This window comes from Mirounga angustirostris, unplaced genomic scaffold, assembly GCF_029215605.1.
Source record: "Mirounga angustirostris isolate CCGP_5_RB_7025 unplaced genomic scaffold, mMirAng1.0.hap1 SCAF_1, whole genome shotgun sequence".
NCBI classification, from domain to species: Eukaryota; Metazoa; Chordata; class Mammalia; order Carnivora; family Phocidae; genus Mirounga; species Mirounga angustirostris.
Genome location: NW_026991709.1, coordinates 75228894 through 75243789, shown reverse-complemented (window position 1 = coordinate 75243789; position 14896 = coordinate 75228894). Strand labels below are relative to the sequence as shown.

The following is a 14896-nucleotide window of genomic DNA, read 5'->3' as shown; positions in this document are numbered from 1 at the left end:
TTGGATTTTTAAAAATTTTTGTGTTAAATAGCAGCACAAGGAACCCCAATTCCCATGGAGTTTGCCTTCTTAAAAGAGGCAACTTAATTTAATTGCCTTCTCTGATAAGGTTGGGTACTGATGGCTCATTTCCTTTTTTTTTTTTTTTAATTGACTGAAAGGGAACTTTTTATTACTTTTCTGTACAGAAAATTCAACAGCATCCACTCAGCCCAGTTTGGTGGGCAGTTCTTTAGCCTTTGTCTTTTCCAACTTGCTAATTCAAGCCACCGACTTTGGACCCAGGACATTGCCTCTCCAGTGATGGTGGATCTCATTATATCCGCCATTGTAATTGGTCCTGATACCTTCCACCAGCTTAGCCAGAGCTCCCCTGTCTTCCGAGTTAACCTGTGTGAAGGCAACAGCGATGCAGGTCTTCCTGTAGACCAGACGCCCCAGCCTGGCCTTCCCCTTGATAATGCAATAGGCAGCCCCCATCTCATGACACAGGGCGGGCAGGAAGACAACCAGCTCAGTGGGATCCACGTCATGTGCAATCACTACCAGCTGCGTCTTCTTGTTTTCCACCAAGGTGGTGACAGTATTAACCCCAGCTCAAAAGACAGGCGGCTTCTTAGCCCAGGCCAACAATCTTGGCTTCTTCTCTTGCTCTGTCTCTGGGCTAGTTTAGGCATTTGAGTAGCTGTTTGGTGGTCCAAGTCCTAGGTGAACTGGTTAATCCCGGGAGGCACTTCTAGACGTTTATAGGGAATAACCCTTTGCTGCTGCAGCCAGATGTAGCGGGGCCATTTGTCAAAGTGGGTGAGGTCCCTTTTGGGCTGGATGTCCCATCTGATGCCAAGATTCTTGGGCCTTTTCTCAGACCGGGGACTGACCATTTTCTTGGCCTCCTGCTTCTTTACAATAGCAGGGGCTGGGGCCGCCTTCTTCCCCTTAGCCTTCTTTCCTTTCAAGGTCTTGGATGGCTGGAAGAAAGAGCACTGATGACTCATGTCTAAACAAAATGTTATGTATGACTTTTGTTCCACAAACATTTGTTTCAGGAAATCTCATGTAACCCCCCTGAATCTTCTGTCATATTTTAGCTGATATTGGCGAAGTGATGAAAAATAAGTTCCTTATCTGACCATTCCATCTACTTTGGGGAAAAAAAGCCCACGAATATCCTTAACTAAATCTTTTATCTCTCAGTCTCTTAATAATCAAAATATTTTACTAAATTCTTCTCATAAGTATATAATCTAATTAGTTGTTCAAATAAAAACAAACTTTCAAGATTGATTGTATTAAACAGATAAATGAAGTTAGAATATTTATTTCTGGAGTCATTAGCATACACAGTAATAGTACATAATTGCCACTAATTGAGCCATCATCCATGCCAGGTCCTATTCTAAGCATTTCACATATAGTATAGTCCCTCAAAAATTATAAAGTTGTTTTGATTTTTCACCTTTTACAGCAAAGGAAGAAAGTTATGGAGCCAAAAGGAAACCTAGATCTACCTCAGAGTCATACCCTTACCCACCCATGTCCATGATTGGGAAAACATAGAAATGGAAAGTGATTGGTTGTTCCAATCAGAGAAATCCCAATTTTAAAGGAAACTTACAACATTTTGCTTCAAATTTTCAAAAGCAATCCTCTTGATCACTTAGTCTGTATCTCAGTTACTGCTTCTAAACATTTCTATTTTGTCAATGAAGACATTGTCATTATATTATAATGTACAGATAACTCTAAGATTCATTTACATCTTAACTATTCTCATAATGAGTGACAGGAAAAGCACAGATAATTAGGGTCCATATGGTGACTCAAATACATTTGAATAATTACTTTCTGACTCTATTAAACAGTTGGGCTTTTTTCCCAGTGAGTAAAAGAAAATTCAACAATTTCATTTTGAACTGCCTCTGACCCCGTTATTTCTTGGTAGAATTCCTAACATACAGTTAAATGAGTGAAAAAAAACAGCAGAGAGAGGGAGAAGGCAAAAGTAGAGGCTCTGGCATTCTGATAGATGTGTGCATGGATTTTTTTTTCATTTAAAAGAGTTCAGAAAGCCCTTATTTGTCAAAATAAAATAGAAATAAAATAGAAATGTCTATTCAAATACCTTTACAACTTTTTAAATTGGGTTATTTGTCTTTTTATTAAGATGTGAGAGTTCCTTATATTCTGGATGCCAGTCCCTTATCCAAAACATAATTTGCAAATATATTTGCACATTCTATGGATTGTCTTTTTACTTTCTTGATAATGTCCTTTGAAGTGCAGTTTTTATTTGGATAAACTCCAATTTGTTTATTTTGTGTGTGTGTGTGTGTGTATTTTTAGTGTATCTAAAAACCATTGCCTAATCCAAAGTCATGAAGATTCATGACTGCATTTTCTTTTAGAGTTTTATGCTTTTAGCTCTAAAATGTAGGACTTTGACCCATTTCGCACTAAATTTTGCATATGTTGTGCCATATGGGTCCTACTTTATTCCTTTACATGTGGATATCTAATTGTCCCAGCACCTTTTGTTGATATGTGGCTTTATTTCTGAACTCTCAATTCCTTTCCATTGATCAATTTGTCTATTCTTATGTCACTACCATACTACCTTTTTTTTTTAAGATTTTATTTATTCATTTGACAGAGACACAGCGAGAGAGGGAACACAAGCAGAGGGAGTGGGAGAGGGAGAAGCAGGCTTCCTGCCGAGCAGGGAGCCTGACATGGGGCTCGATCCCAGGACCCTGGGATCATGACCTGAACCGAAGGCAGACGCTTAATGACTGAGCCACCCAGGCGCCCTATACTACCTTTTTTTTTTTTTTAAGATTTTGTTTTTAAGTAATCTCTAAACCCAATTTGGGACTCAAACTTACAACCCTGAGATCAAAAGCTGTATGGTCTACCAACTGAGCTGGCTAGGTGCCCCTACCATATTATCTTGTGCTTTGTAGTAAGCTTTGAAATCAGGACATGTGAGACTTCCAACTTTGTCCTTTTTCTGGATCTCTTTCATTTTCATATAAATTTTAGAATTAGTTTGCCACTTTCTATAAAAATGGCAATTGGGATTTTGATAGGAATTACATTGAATTTGTAGATCGATTTGGGAAATATTACCATCTTAAAAATATTAACTCTTCCAATCCATGAACATAGTCCTTCTAACTGTTTATGTCTTTAATTTCTTTCAAAGCTATTTTGTAGTTTTCAGTGAACAAGTAATATCCCCACGGAATTTGTTTATTTTTTAGTATAGAAATAAAACAAAAGTATTTTGTCACTTCTTTACTAAGAAGAACCATGAGATATAGAGACCTCTCTGGCAGAATCCAGGGCAGAGTAATAATCATAATAACATATACACTTAATATTGAACACCAGTAAGAATTAACATTCAGAAAGGGCTTTATACCAGTAGATGGGCAAGGCAACAGAAATTTCCAGGCATAGACATATTGTAATGTGGGAGTTTAGCCTGTTTTCAAGTAGGACTTTTGATAATGGTTGAAAGCATAAAAGATGTCTGAGTAGAAGTGAATAGAGACTTTGATTCTGGTCAAACTGGAGGCTTAAAATCAAGGTTCAGATAGAAGTTTCTTCCCTTATAGCACATGATGCAAAACAAAACATCTTTAAAAAATGTAACTGAGGTGAAACCACAGTCTATGGGAACAGATAGAGAGGAAAAACTGGGTTAAAAATCCAGGATCTCACTGGGGAGGGTATGTGCTCTGGTAAGCGCTGTGAATTGTGCAAGACTGTTGAATCTCAGATCTGTACCTCTGAAACAAATAATGCAATATATGTTAAGAAAAAAAAAAAGAAGAAGAAGAAGAAGGTAGCGGGAGGGGAAGAATGAAGCGGGGGAAATCGGAGGGGTAGACGAACCATGAGAGACGATGGACTCTGAAAAACAAACTGAGGGTTCTAGAGGGGAGGGAGGTGGGAGGATGGGTTAGCCTGGTGATGGGTATTGAGGAGGGCACATTCTGCATGGAGCACTGGGTGTTATGCACAAACAATGAATCATGGAACACTTCATCTAAAACTAATGATGTAATGTATGGGGATTAACATAAGAATAAAAAAAAAAATCCAGGATCTATTAGCATTGTCTAAGTCTACAGATGTTAAGCAGCAGGAAACCAGACTCTTAGAATAGCAATCAGAGGAAGAAACCATCAAGAAAAAGGTTTAGGCCTCAGTTTAAAAGATAGACACCCTGGCCATCAGCAAATGCCTCTAAACTCACCCTCTTCCTTCAGCTACCATGGTGATAGTAGCTATAAAGATGATCTATCCTCACACCAGGAATTAGAATTTCCGTTTGCCACTATCATTTAAACAAAACTATCTCTCTCTCATCTTAAACAACAATAAACTTTACTAGACTACTCACAGTGTCTTCTAATTACTGTCCCTACTTTCTCTCTCCATCAAGGCCGAACTCCCAGAAATAATTTCCTTCCTCTGGTTCTTTCCCACATATTTACTTCAGCCCACTTCAATTTTGCTTTTACCATTCTGTTTCCAGCTCTACAAAACAGCTGTCTCCAAGAATCTCATTACTGCCAAACTCAATGAACCCTTTCTGGTTCTCCTCTCCCTGGATATATTTTTCAGAATCTTCTTCACTGACCATAGCCTTCTCATTGAAAAACTCCTTGGTTTCCTCCTACTTTTCTAGCCATTCCTTTTCAGTTTCTTTTAACATTTCCTCCTCCTCTGACCTTTGAAAGATGAACTTTGTCAGAGTTTTGTTCTAGATTCTCTTTTCTTATCATGCTTCAATCTCTTCCAGGAAATGCATAACTTTAATTGCTACCTACATGCCAGTTACTCCAAAATGTCTGCCTCTCCTCACCTTTTTTTTGAGTACCATACCTGGATTTTTTTTACAAGGTTCTCAACCACATCCAAAAGTGAACCCTTCATTTTTCACTCTCATGTTTCACTTCTCTTCCAAAGTTTACTACCTGAGTGAGCAGCATGGTCATTTACCCAGTCATTTATTCAAGAACTCTTTTCCTCTCCCTTATTCCCCAACTTTTCTACCCATTTGCCAAGTTCTGTCATTATACCTCTTAAGTATTTTTCAAATCTTTCCACATCTATCTTTTTGGCATCTTCCTAGACTAGAAAGCCAACATCTCACACCTATCCTACTGACATACCATTATTACCAAGTGTCCTTATACCCACCATCACTCCTCTTTAATCCATTCCCCCACAAAGCTTTTAGAATACTCTTCTGGAAATGCAAATACCAGTCTGTAATATTCCTACTTAAAACTCTTCAACCCTTCTTTGTTACACTTAAGATAAAGATTGAAAGTCATAACACAGTCCATAAAGTCCTGCATTATCTGCCTCTACCTACATCTTAAATTTGTCCAGACCCATCTTTCCCTTACTACAGTTCAGCCACAATGATCTTTAATTCTTCAAAAATGTCAAGCTACTTTCTCCCACAAGGACTTTGTGTCTGCAGGGAGGCACACTCCCTCTCCCTACTTAGACACACACACACACACACACACACACACACACACACATATTCCATTTTAAGCTTCAGTTAAAATTCCTCAGCAAAATCTCTCTGATTTTTCCAGTCTACGTGAGTCTGCCTGTCATAGCTCTCACTGCACTGTACATTTCCTGATTAGTGTCTCAACTCTGAAAAGTTACTATGTATGTTTTTCTGCATTATCTGTCTTTATTGCACTATCAGATTCAATATGTCATGGTTTCTGTTTGCTCTGTTTATAACCATATTGTCAGCAACCACAAGAGGACCTGGTACATAATAATCCCTAGCAAAATATCTAATGATTAAACAAATGAATAAATAAGTAGAGTAAGAGTCCATTTGTAGTGCTGTTTTGCTTGGGTACCTCCCATTAGTTTGACTATTTCAAATCCACCTACTAAAGGGAAGAAGGCTACTGACTCTTCTAGATGCAGAATAAGGCTATTTCAAGGAAGATGAAAAGACAAATGTTTCCAAAATAGAAAGGGCCGAGATTTACAAATTCTGAGTCTCAGTGCTCAGAGGAAAAGAGGACAAGAGAAGGCAAAGCCTGGCATATTTCTGTTGTTGTTTTTCTCCTAAATAGAGGAAATAGGTGGCATTGAGCAAGTGAGGTGAAGGGGGACCAAACATGACTTTCATGTAATAGGCAAATTAACTAATATGTGAACATCTGTATAGGCCATGCAATACATTGTAATGAAGTTCACTCTGCTTGAGAGAGAATGTCAATATCTGTGAGGAAGAACAGTGTTGAAGCCAAGAGATGTCAGAAAAGGAAAGTGACAGGCATCCTACAGATTCACTGGAGGTCTGAATCAAAGCTTCTTCCAGAGGAGCAAAAAGCATTTTTTTTAATGAGAATCTCTTCAAATGAAGATCTTCCCTGTAACTTCTGTGCCTTTTCTCCTTGTGCGTGACTCTTGGTCTTGAACTGCAGATTAAAGGGTTTGTCCCTTAGAAGTGTCTAACTCATAGAAGAATATATCTGTGTTTGACCACTTTCCTGCCTTGACGCTTATTAGGAACTAATCTCGGGAGTCCTGTTAGCTCTTCTCTGACCCTGATTTCAGCTTTCTCCTTTCTCTTACTCTGAGAGCTGATTTAGAACTTGCCTCACTGTGCAGTGGAGATAGGAGAATATTTTCAAGAGACCATTCTTTTGTCCACACAGTTCCCATCGCCTAAAAGATCCTTATCCTTCATTATTCTACACGGGAAACTCACTAAAAAAGGAACAGTCAGAGATCCAAGATTATATTTTCCAATTAAGAATTCCTCGATCTTCTTTGGGCAGAATTAATTGCTTCTTCTTCCATATACTTCAAGGCATCATATAACTTGTGTTATTGAACTTGTTGCATTATGTTTGTTACTAATTAGGTCTGTGTGTGGGTCTCTCTCTAAATCTGAATTGCTTAAGCATAAGGATAATAATTCCTTATTGTTCATTGTAACATATACCACCCAGCCTGTGGTAGGAATTAAATGAAAAAATAGATGTAAAATATTTAGCATGACTCCTGGCACATAGTTTGTGATTGCAAATGCTAAAGTGAATAATAATTCCACCACTGATTATCCTCATTTAAATAATCTCTATTTACTAAAAAAATAATTTTAAGAAAACATTATTCATCATAGTAACGCACTTAAAGATATATTTACATTGTCATCCAGCCAGGTTAAATGTTCTTTGGTCACCTAGTTAAGAAAAAAGTTAACACCTTCTGCCTCTGCCACATAACATTGGTACTTCCAAGCTCTGGGCTTCAATCTCTCACGTAAAATGGTGAGGTTAATTATATCTGACATCTCTTCCCCTTGAACATTCCATGGCAATATTCTGCTGAACACTTTCTTAAAACCTATTGTTCTCTATTTGTAGTATGTATAATCATCTTGATTAAAAAAAGAAAAAAGATAATTCAAGATTAGTTTTGTACATTAACACATCCAACATAATATCTAGCACAATAATAGAACTTACAAAAAATTCATTGATGAATGATGAAAAAGTCACTGCTTTGTTTAACTCTGAATGGTTACTCTTTGCCCTCATAAATCCTGTTGTATGCATTTGAGTTTATCACTTCTTTTCCTTTCATTTATAGGAGTGACTGCTTCCTTACCCATAATATGTCACCTTCCTCTCCTTGACTGAGCCATCTCCTCTTTTTTAGGTGAATTGCATCAAGTCATTTTGGGTGACCAAACATATTTATGAATTTACAGAAGACTTAGTCAAACCAGCAGGAGAACTTGTTCCATTCTAGCTGATGGCCTGAAGATTTGAATGAAAAACAATAAATTCAAACATCCTTGGCTTTACATAATCCACTTTGCTCAGTCCTATATGATTCACAGTGCTACCTCACTCTCCACAAATTTCCTTTCATTTCTCACCATAATATTTTTTCAAGATTTCACTCTCAGAAACCTTCTATGTTATCAATACATTAAATAATGAATAAAGATAGATATTGAACAATTCAGTTTTATTAACTAAATTCTTGGTGATATCGATACATTTATAGAACTTCAGTCCAAAGAGCAGTACTTTAGGGAGAAGATGCCATTATTGTAATGAGATTTCTTCTCTTGACACAAACCGTTAGGTGGAGTCAATATTTATGAAGCTTTTATCCTGACTTGTGTAATTTGTAACTCCTGCCTGGGTATGACTTTTCATCTCAGTTGTTCTTAAGTCCATTAACTACTATAACAGGATGAACTCAGATTTATTGCCACTACCTGGAGCTTTGCAAAGAGGTGTGAGTTGAAAGCAAGAGAGTCCTTGGAAATTGGAGGACAGAGAAACAATCAATTTTGTTGGCTGTTGAGATTCAGCTCCATAGATAGTTTTGGTATAAGACACCCCCATCAGGTGCAACTTACATCCCTTGAACAGATATTCATTCCCTCTAAGAGGGAAGAATTTAAGACAAGATTTGGACAGTAGTATCTAAGAACACATTCCCTTTCAAAAAACAAAAACAAAAACCTCATAGTTGATTCACAAGTGTCTATTTATCCCCAACATTATGACCATCAGTGAGGTAAGTGATACGAGGAATACAATCACTCAAGAAGCTGTGTTCCATAAGGGAAAAGACCCATCAATAAGATTCATAAGGTCTAAATTCAATCTCTGATATACTACCCATGAATTTCATGACAATTGGTGAGTCCTGATTTCTTTTTCTTCTTCCACATGCAGTGTTCTTCCTAATAGTTCAAGCTGATGGTACAGTGAGCAGTTGTCTATGGAGTATTATGTGCATGGCCCTGACCCACATCCAATCTATTTGTAGTTACAGTTTTCACTCTAGCAAGACATAGACTAGGGTGAGCACACTTCTTTAGATGCAAGTTGGTACCAGATCCTTCACTGGAAAATTGCAGAAGAGAGATATGGCTGATGACTTTAAAAGGAAATCTAGTAGAGCTCCCTGAAACAGACTTCATCCAGTGAAAGACAGGGATGTGGAAAATAAATATGCTGGCTTTCTTGACCTTGACTGGGACAACTGTGACGTATGTACTTCACTGTCACCCCAAGTTCCCTAGTGGATTATGCTCCATTTGCCCACAGTGGTAACTTGCTTGATAACATACTGTTTGGGCTTGCTTTCTTTCCCAGGCTCACTTCTCCTCTCCCCATCAGATTTCTTCTGATATTTCCTTCCAAATAATTTACTTTCATTTGAATCCCTGTCTCAAGGTGTACTTCTGTAGAAATCAAATCAAGAAACCACTAACACAATGTGAATATAATATTCACATTTCGTTTTAACCTCGATAAGGAAACTCACCAAATATATTTATATCATTTATCTTTTCCCTCATTACCCCATAAGATAAAGAAAGACTACATTGCTTTAAAACATAAGGAGTTATGTTAAAATAAGTTAACTTCAGAGATAAAATCAACCTGCTCACTGATTTCACTGTCTATAAATTAGACATAATGATGATTGAACTCTAGCACATTTTATAATTAGCAAACACAGTCTTTTTGTCATGTATTTTGTTAGTTTATAGCTATTCTTGTTTTACCCCAAAAAACGTACATCAAAAACATAAATACAACAGTTTCCACATTAGCTTCAAAAATTGCCCAAAGTATCATAGAGATATTAATAATAATCCAGAAGACGTGCTTGACGGTTCTTAAGCTGCTTGAGCACTAAAAAGTCTCTTCTGGTATGGAGGAGAAATTTTCATGCTTAAGGTTGCTGCAGATTTCCTATTAACTAATTCCCTGAAGAAGCTCTAGTTCACCTCTGGCAGACCGTTCCTCTTCAGCACATGAGGGATGGGCTGCTGACGGGAAGCAGAGTGCACCGCACATAATTAAACGAAAGAGATTCCTAGTAATTACGTGACAAGAAAGAATCAGCAATCTCTGCTCCCCAGTTTCATTAGCTAATGAATGCCTGGACAGGCACTAAGTCATTTTATTGATGCAGAATTCTGTTCCTACCACTCTGTGTGAATATAGAATCATAGATTCTTGAAACCTGAGCTTCCTTTGAATCCTTAGCTTGACTTTGAATGTACTCCATGGTCTGGCCTCAACCTGCCTCTACCGTCTCCTTGCTGACCATGGCTCCATATGCCCTCCATATTTCTAATACACTGTGTTTTAGCCCAAATTTTTCCAAAAAGAAATCCTGAGACAAAATTACGTCTGATGTTTTACTGGAGGGTATTAAAGGCTGGCAGAATATACCACCTCAAAATACGCCACTTTGACATAAGGATTATTTAGAGTTAAAGACATTTGAAAATCAGCAGGTGCAAGAGGGGAGCTGTGACTCCTCTTTTTCTACCTGAAAGCAGGAGATTAAACCCCAGATAGGAAATATCCCTCCAATATCAGGGGGGATAAGAGCCTTTTTGTGCCCTTGCCTGCTAATTCCAACATCTGGGTCATCTTGGTGTCTGTGACCTCTGATGCCTTTTTTTCTTAATTATTCATCACATTTTCCTACTCCTTTACAAGTTTTTGGTAGATGATTTCTTTTTTCTGAACATTTTGAAATACACATTTTTAATCTAATTTGGATTAGATTTTTTTTTTTTAAATCAATTGTTGACTTTTGTCCTGGCAGATAGTTATTTATTAGAAGCTCTCTTTCCTTCTGTCAAGGTTTGGTTTTAGACTTTGTTAGATTACCTAAAGAGTAGCCTTTGCAAGTAAGCTATCCATATAACTTATGGCCTCTTTGGTAACTTACCTGAATGCCAAATATATTAATGAGTTCTCTCCATTCTGAATGGGTCTTTAATCTGACATTTCTATCATCTAGTGACCTCTTGAATTACCATTCCATCCACTGTTCTAGGGATACTGCTCTCTGTTAGGCCTCGCAGAGTTTCATTTTGCATATGTGCAGGCTTCGTCCAAGCACTTGGGAAATCCTATGTACAGTAACCTCTTCAGTACCCTACCCCACACGTTCCAATCATGTCAGCAGCCCTGCACTCAATTCTGTGCCTCCCCAGAGAGACTCTGCTTGGATTACACCCCCTTTATTTATTTATTTATTTTATTTTTTTATAGTGAGAGAGAGTGAACATGCATGGGGGGTGGGAGGGGGACAGAAGGAGAGGGAGAGAGATTCTCAAGCAGGCTCCATGCCCAGCATGGAGCCCAATGTGTGGCTCTATCTCACAACCCTGAGATCATGACCTGAGCCAAAATCCAGCATTGGACGCTTAACTAACTGAGCCACTCAGGAGCCTACGCCCTTTTTATAAACATTAGAAAATTGTACCAAGCTACAGAGTTGGCAAGAGACTGGGAGGCTCACTTCATGTGTCTATCTTTCCACAGGGATCATACTACCTATTGCCTAGGACTTGAAAACAGTTGCCACATATGTTTTCTCTAGCTGTATAGTTGCTTATGCAGGGAGGATGTGTTTTGAACTATTTACTCTATCCTAACCAGAAATGCAAGCCTAAATAGGTTTTTAAATTTTGAGTTATGAAATACATAATATTTCCTATGTAAAGGAAAAAATCGAAAATAATACAGTCACCACAGTACCACACCCAGATTCAAGGTCAACATTTTTCCATATTTGTCTCAAATATGTGGCCCTTTCTCAAAGAATTGAATCTTCACAGATACAGTTGAAGTATACTCTTTTGGTTATCTATGGATAATCTATATTATTAATGATCTAGATAATCTATATATCTATAATATACCACTTTACAGCTTATTAGCTTTAAACAATAACATTCATTTATTTGTTTAATATTCTACAAACTGGGCAAGATCAGTGAGGACATGGTCCCACATGGCTTTACCTAGAATGTCTCAGGTGGGTTTTGAAGAAAATGCTTGGCAATTATCTTGGTGTTAGCTGTCAGTTGGAAGCTCCACTAGAGATGTTGGCTGGGCATCTTTATTCCCTTTCACCTAGCCTCTCTATATAACTAGTTGAGCTTCTCACAACATAGAGATATTAGGACAGTCAGATTTCTTTTTTTTTTTTTTTAAAGATTTAATTTATTTTTTTGACAGAGACATAGAGAGAGAGGGAACACAAGCCGGGGGAGTGGGAGAGGGAGAAGCAGGCTTTCCACTGAGCGGGGAGCCCGATGCGGGGCTCGATCCCAGGACCCTGGGATCATGACCTGAGCCGAAGGCAGATGCTTAACGACTGAGCCACCCAGGCGCCCCAGGACAGTCAGATTTCTTACAAGTCCACTGACTTCTTTCTAAAAGTAGAAGTTGCCTAGTCTTCTTAGTGTCAGAACTTACAAGTCTCAGAATGTCACTTCTGTTGCATTTTATTGATCAATGTCATCAAGGTCCAGCCCAGATTGAATAGGAGGAGAATCAGACTCCACACTTTGATAGCAGCTACAATGTCATTTTGCAGGATGGCATATGTGATAGGAAATGATGCTGTGGTCACTCTTACAGATACAACCTTTGGCACATATTCCTCACATCCCCTACTTCTTTCCCTCAGAGGTGGTCACTGTAATTGATATGTATCCTTCTTTTTTTTTAAAAAAAAAGATTTTATTTATTTATTTGAGAGAGAGAGAATGAGAGAGAGAGCAGGAGAGGGAGGAGGGTCAGAGGGAGGAGAAGCAGACTCCCCGCCGAGCAGGGAGCCCAATGCGGGACTCGATCCCGGGACTCCAGGATCATGACCTGAGCCGAAGGCAGACACTTAACCATCTGACCCACCCAGGTGCCCGATATGTATCCTTCTTATTCATATTTTTATACTGTTAGCATAGCTCTTTCTAGCACTGAATCCCTTTTATACATCAAGCATTTTCCACATAGAGCCAAGCAAAATATTGAGGAAATTTCACAAATGTGTTATAAGACAGGGATTCCCTCGATGTGTTTACCCAAGAATCTGCTAAGGCCATCACATTTCTGATGGCTTGAGCTTCACAGATTCATCCTTTTTCCTTCTCTCAATTTGAACTTACAGCCCTGCCTTTCTAGTTATAGGTATCATGGGAAAAATCACATGTAGAAAAAGTTTCCTAAATTATGGGTCTCGTGCAGAAAAACTAACAGTGTGGTTCATCCTTTAAAGGTAGATTCCAGTCTTTGCCAGGTTGAAGCTCTCCTCTTTATTAAGACTTTTCTCCATATATAATTTTTGTTGTTGTTGTTAACCTTTGGTTGAAAAAAATACCTAGAGATAAAAAGTTATACTGATCTTAGTGATTACTTTGTTAACCTTAAAAATAAAATAGCCAGTATTTTATCAGCAAAATGGGTTTACTGAGGAATAGCAGAGAATTACAACTTGGAACGTGCAAGCTATGGAAAAGCCATAGGCGAGTCCCACAAACAAGAGAGAAGAGGGTTATTTCACAGAGAAGAAGAAGGAAGTTGGAAGGGGTTGTTTTGGGTGAAAGCAAGAGTTCAGGGTAATGATGGTTTCTCATTGGCTGACTTGCAAGGGTAGTTGATTACTTGTAGGAGCAGCAATGTACATCTTTCCCTTTTGGGGCCTGTAATTGGTGATACTTTCTTGTTGATTATGCTTCTGTTGGGGTCTGTCATTGAAGATTCTTCCTATAACTGACATTTGAATGATGGGGTTCCCCTTTTTGTGCGCCCCCTTCTAGCCTCGCATTGCATTTTAGTGAAGTTTCCCTTTATTAATTTTCACAAGTTGTAAATAAGTTTATCACAACTGTACTTGTGTTCATTTAAAACATAAAATATGCTTTATGAGAGATTTGTAGTTTATGCAGTCTGCATATAATTGATGTGTATATGAATTTATGAAACTTAGCATAATAACTCCAGCGTACAAAGCTCAGAGGTTAGGCACGTTTTACCATAGCTCATACTACTGAACTTGGCTTTCTCGTGTTAGTTCATGTTTCTCCTTATGCTATGCTCCTTGCACTAATCAATACTTGTGCCTGTATGCTTAATATCCCTGGATGTGAAAATGGTTGACATCCTACCCTAGTCCCTGCCAAATCTTCTGGATGAGATTCTCTTGCCCTGGCTCCATATAGACTCACTTTCTTCATCACTGTTTGGATGGAAACACCTCCCAAATGACAGTGGTGCCCATATATTTTTTTTTTCTTTTCCACATTAGAAATGTATTTACCTGCAATAAATGAAAGGCCTTTAAACAAAAAATAGGCTTCAGGATACAACAGTATAAGCTACAGATTTCTCTTTCAATGTGAGATTTCTCTGTTTCTCTAAAAATTTTTAAGTATGTCTACTATCTATTAAGGTCTCAGTTTTTTCTTAAAACTCATTTCTGAAAAACACATTTTTATTAAAAAACTTATTTTTAGGGGCTCCTGGGTGGCTCAGTTGGTTAAGCATCTGCCTTCAGCTCAGGTCATGATCTCAGGGTCCTGGGATCAAGCCTGTGTTGGGCTCCCTTTCCCTCGTACTGCTTGTGTGTGCACGCCCTCTCACTCTCTCAAATAAATAAAATCTTTTTTTAAAAACTTACTTTTAAAAAGATTTGTTTGATCAACATAGTCATTATCTGCTTTAATCATTCTTTTTTTTTTAAGATTTTTATTTATTTATTTGAGAGAGAGAATGAGACAGAGAGAGAGAGCATGAGAGGGGGGAGGGTCAGAGGGAGAAGCAGACTCCCTGCTGAGCAGGGAGTCCGATGCGGGACTCGATCCCGGGACTCCAGGATCATGAGCTGAGCGGAAGGCAGTCGCTTAACCAACTGAGCCACCCAGGCGCCCTGCTTTAATCATTCTTTACCAAATACTTTATCCAACAATTTATTCAACACATATTTTATGAGCAGATACTGTGTGCCAACACTATTCTCAGGATATAGTAGTGAATCATACAAAGTTCCACTC

General features: G+C 38.2%; 1 pseudogene; it reads right to left on the bottom strand.

Moving 5' to 3' along the window:
- Positions 1–207: 207 nt before the first annotated feature.
- Positions 208–995, bottom strand: LOC123862865 (large ribosomal subunit protein eL8-like; annotated as a pseudogene).
- Between the last annotated feature and the right edge of the window lie 13901 nt (positions 996–14896).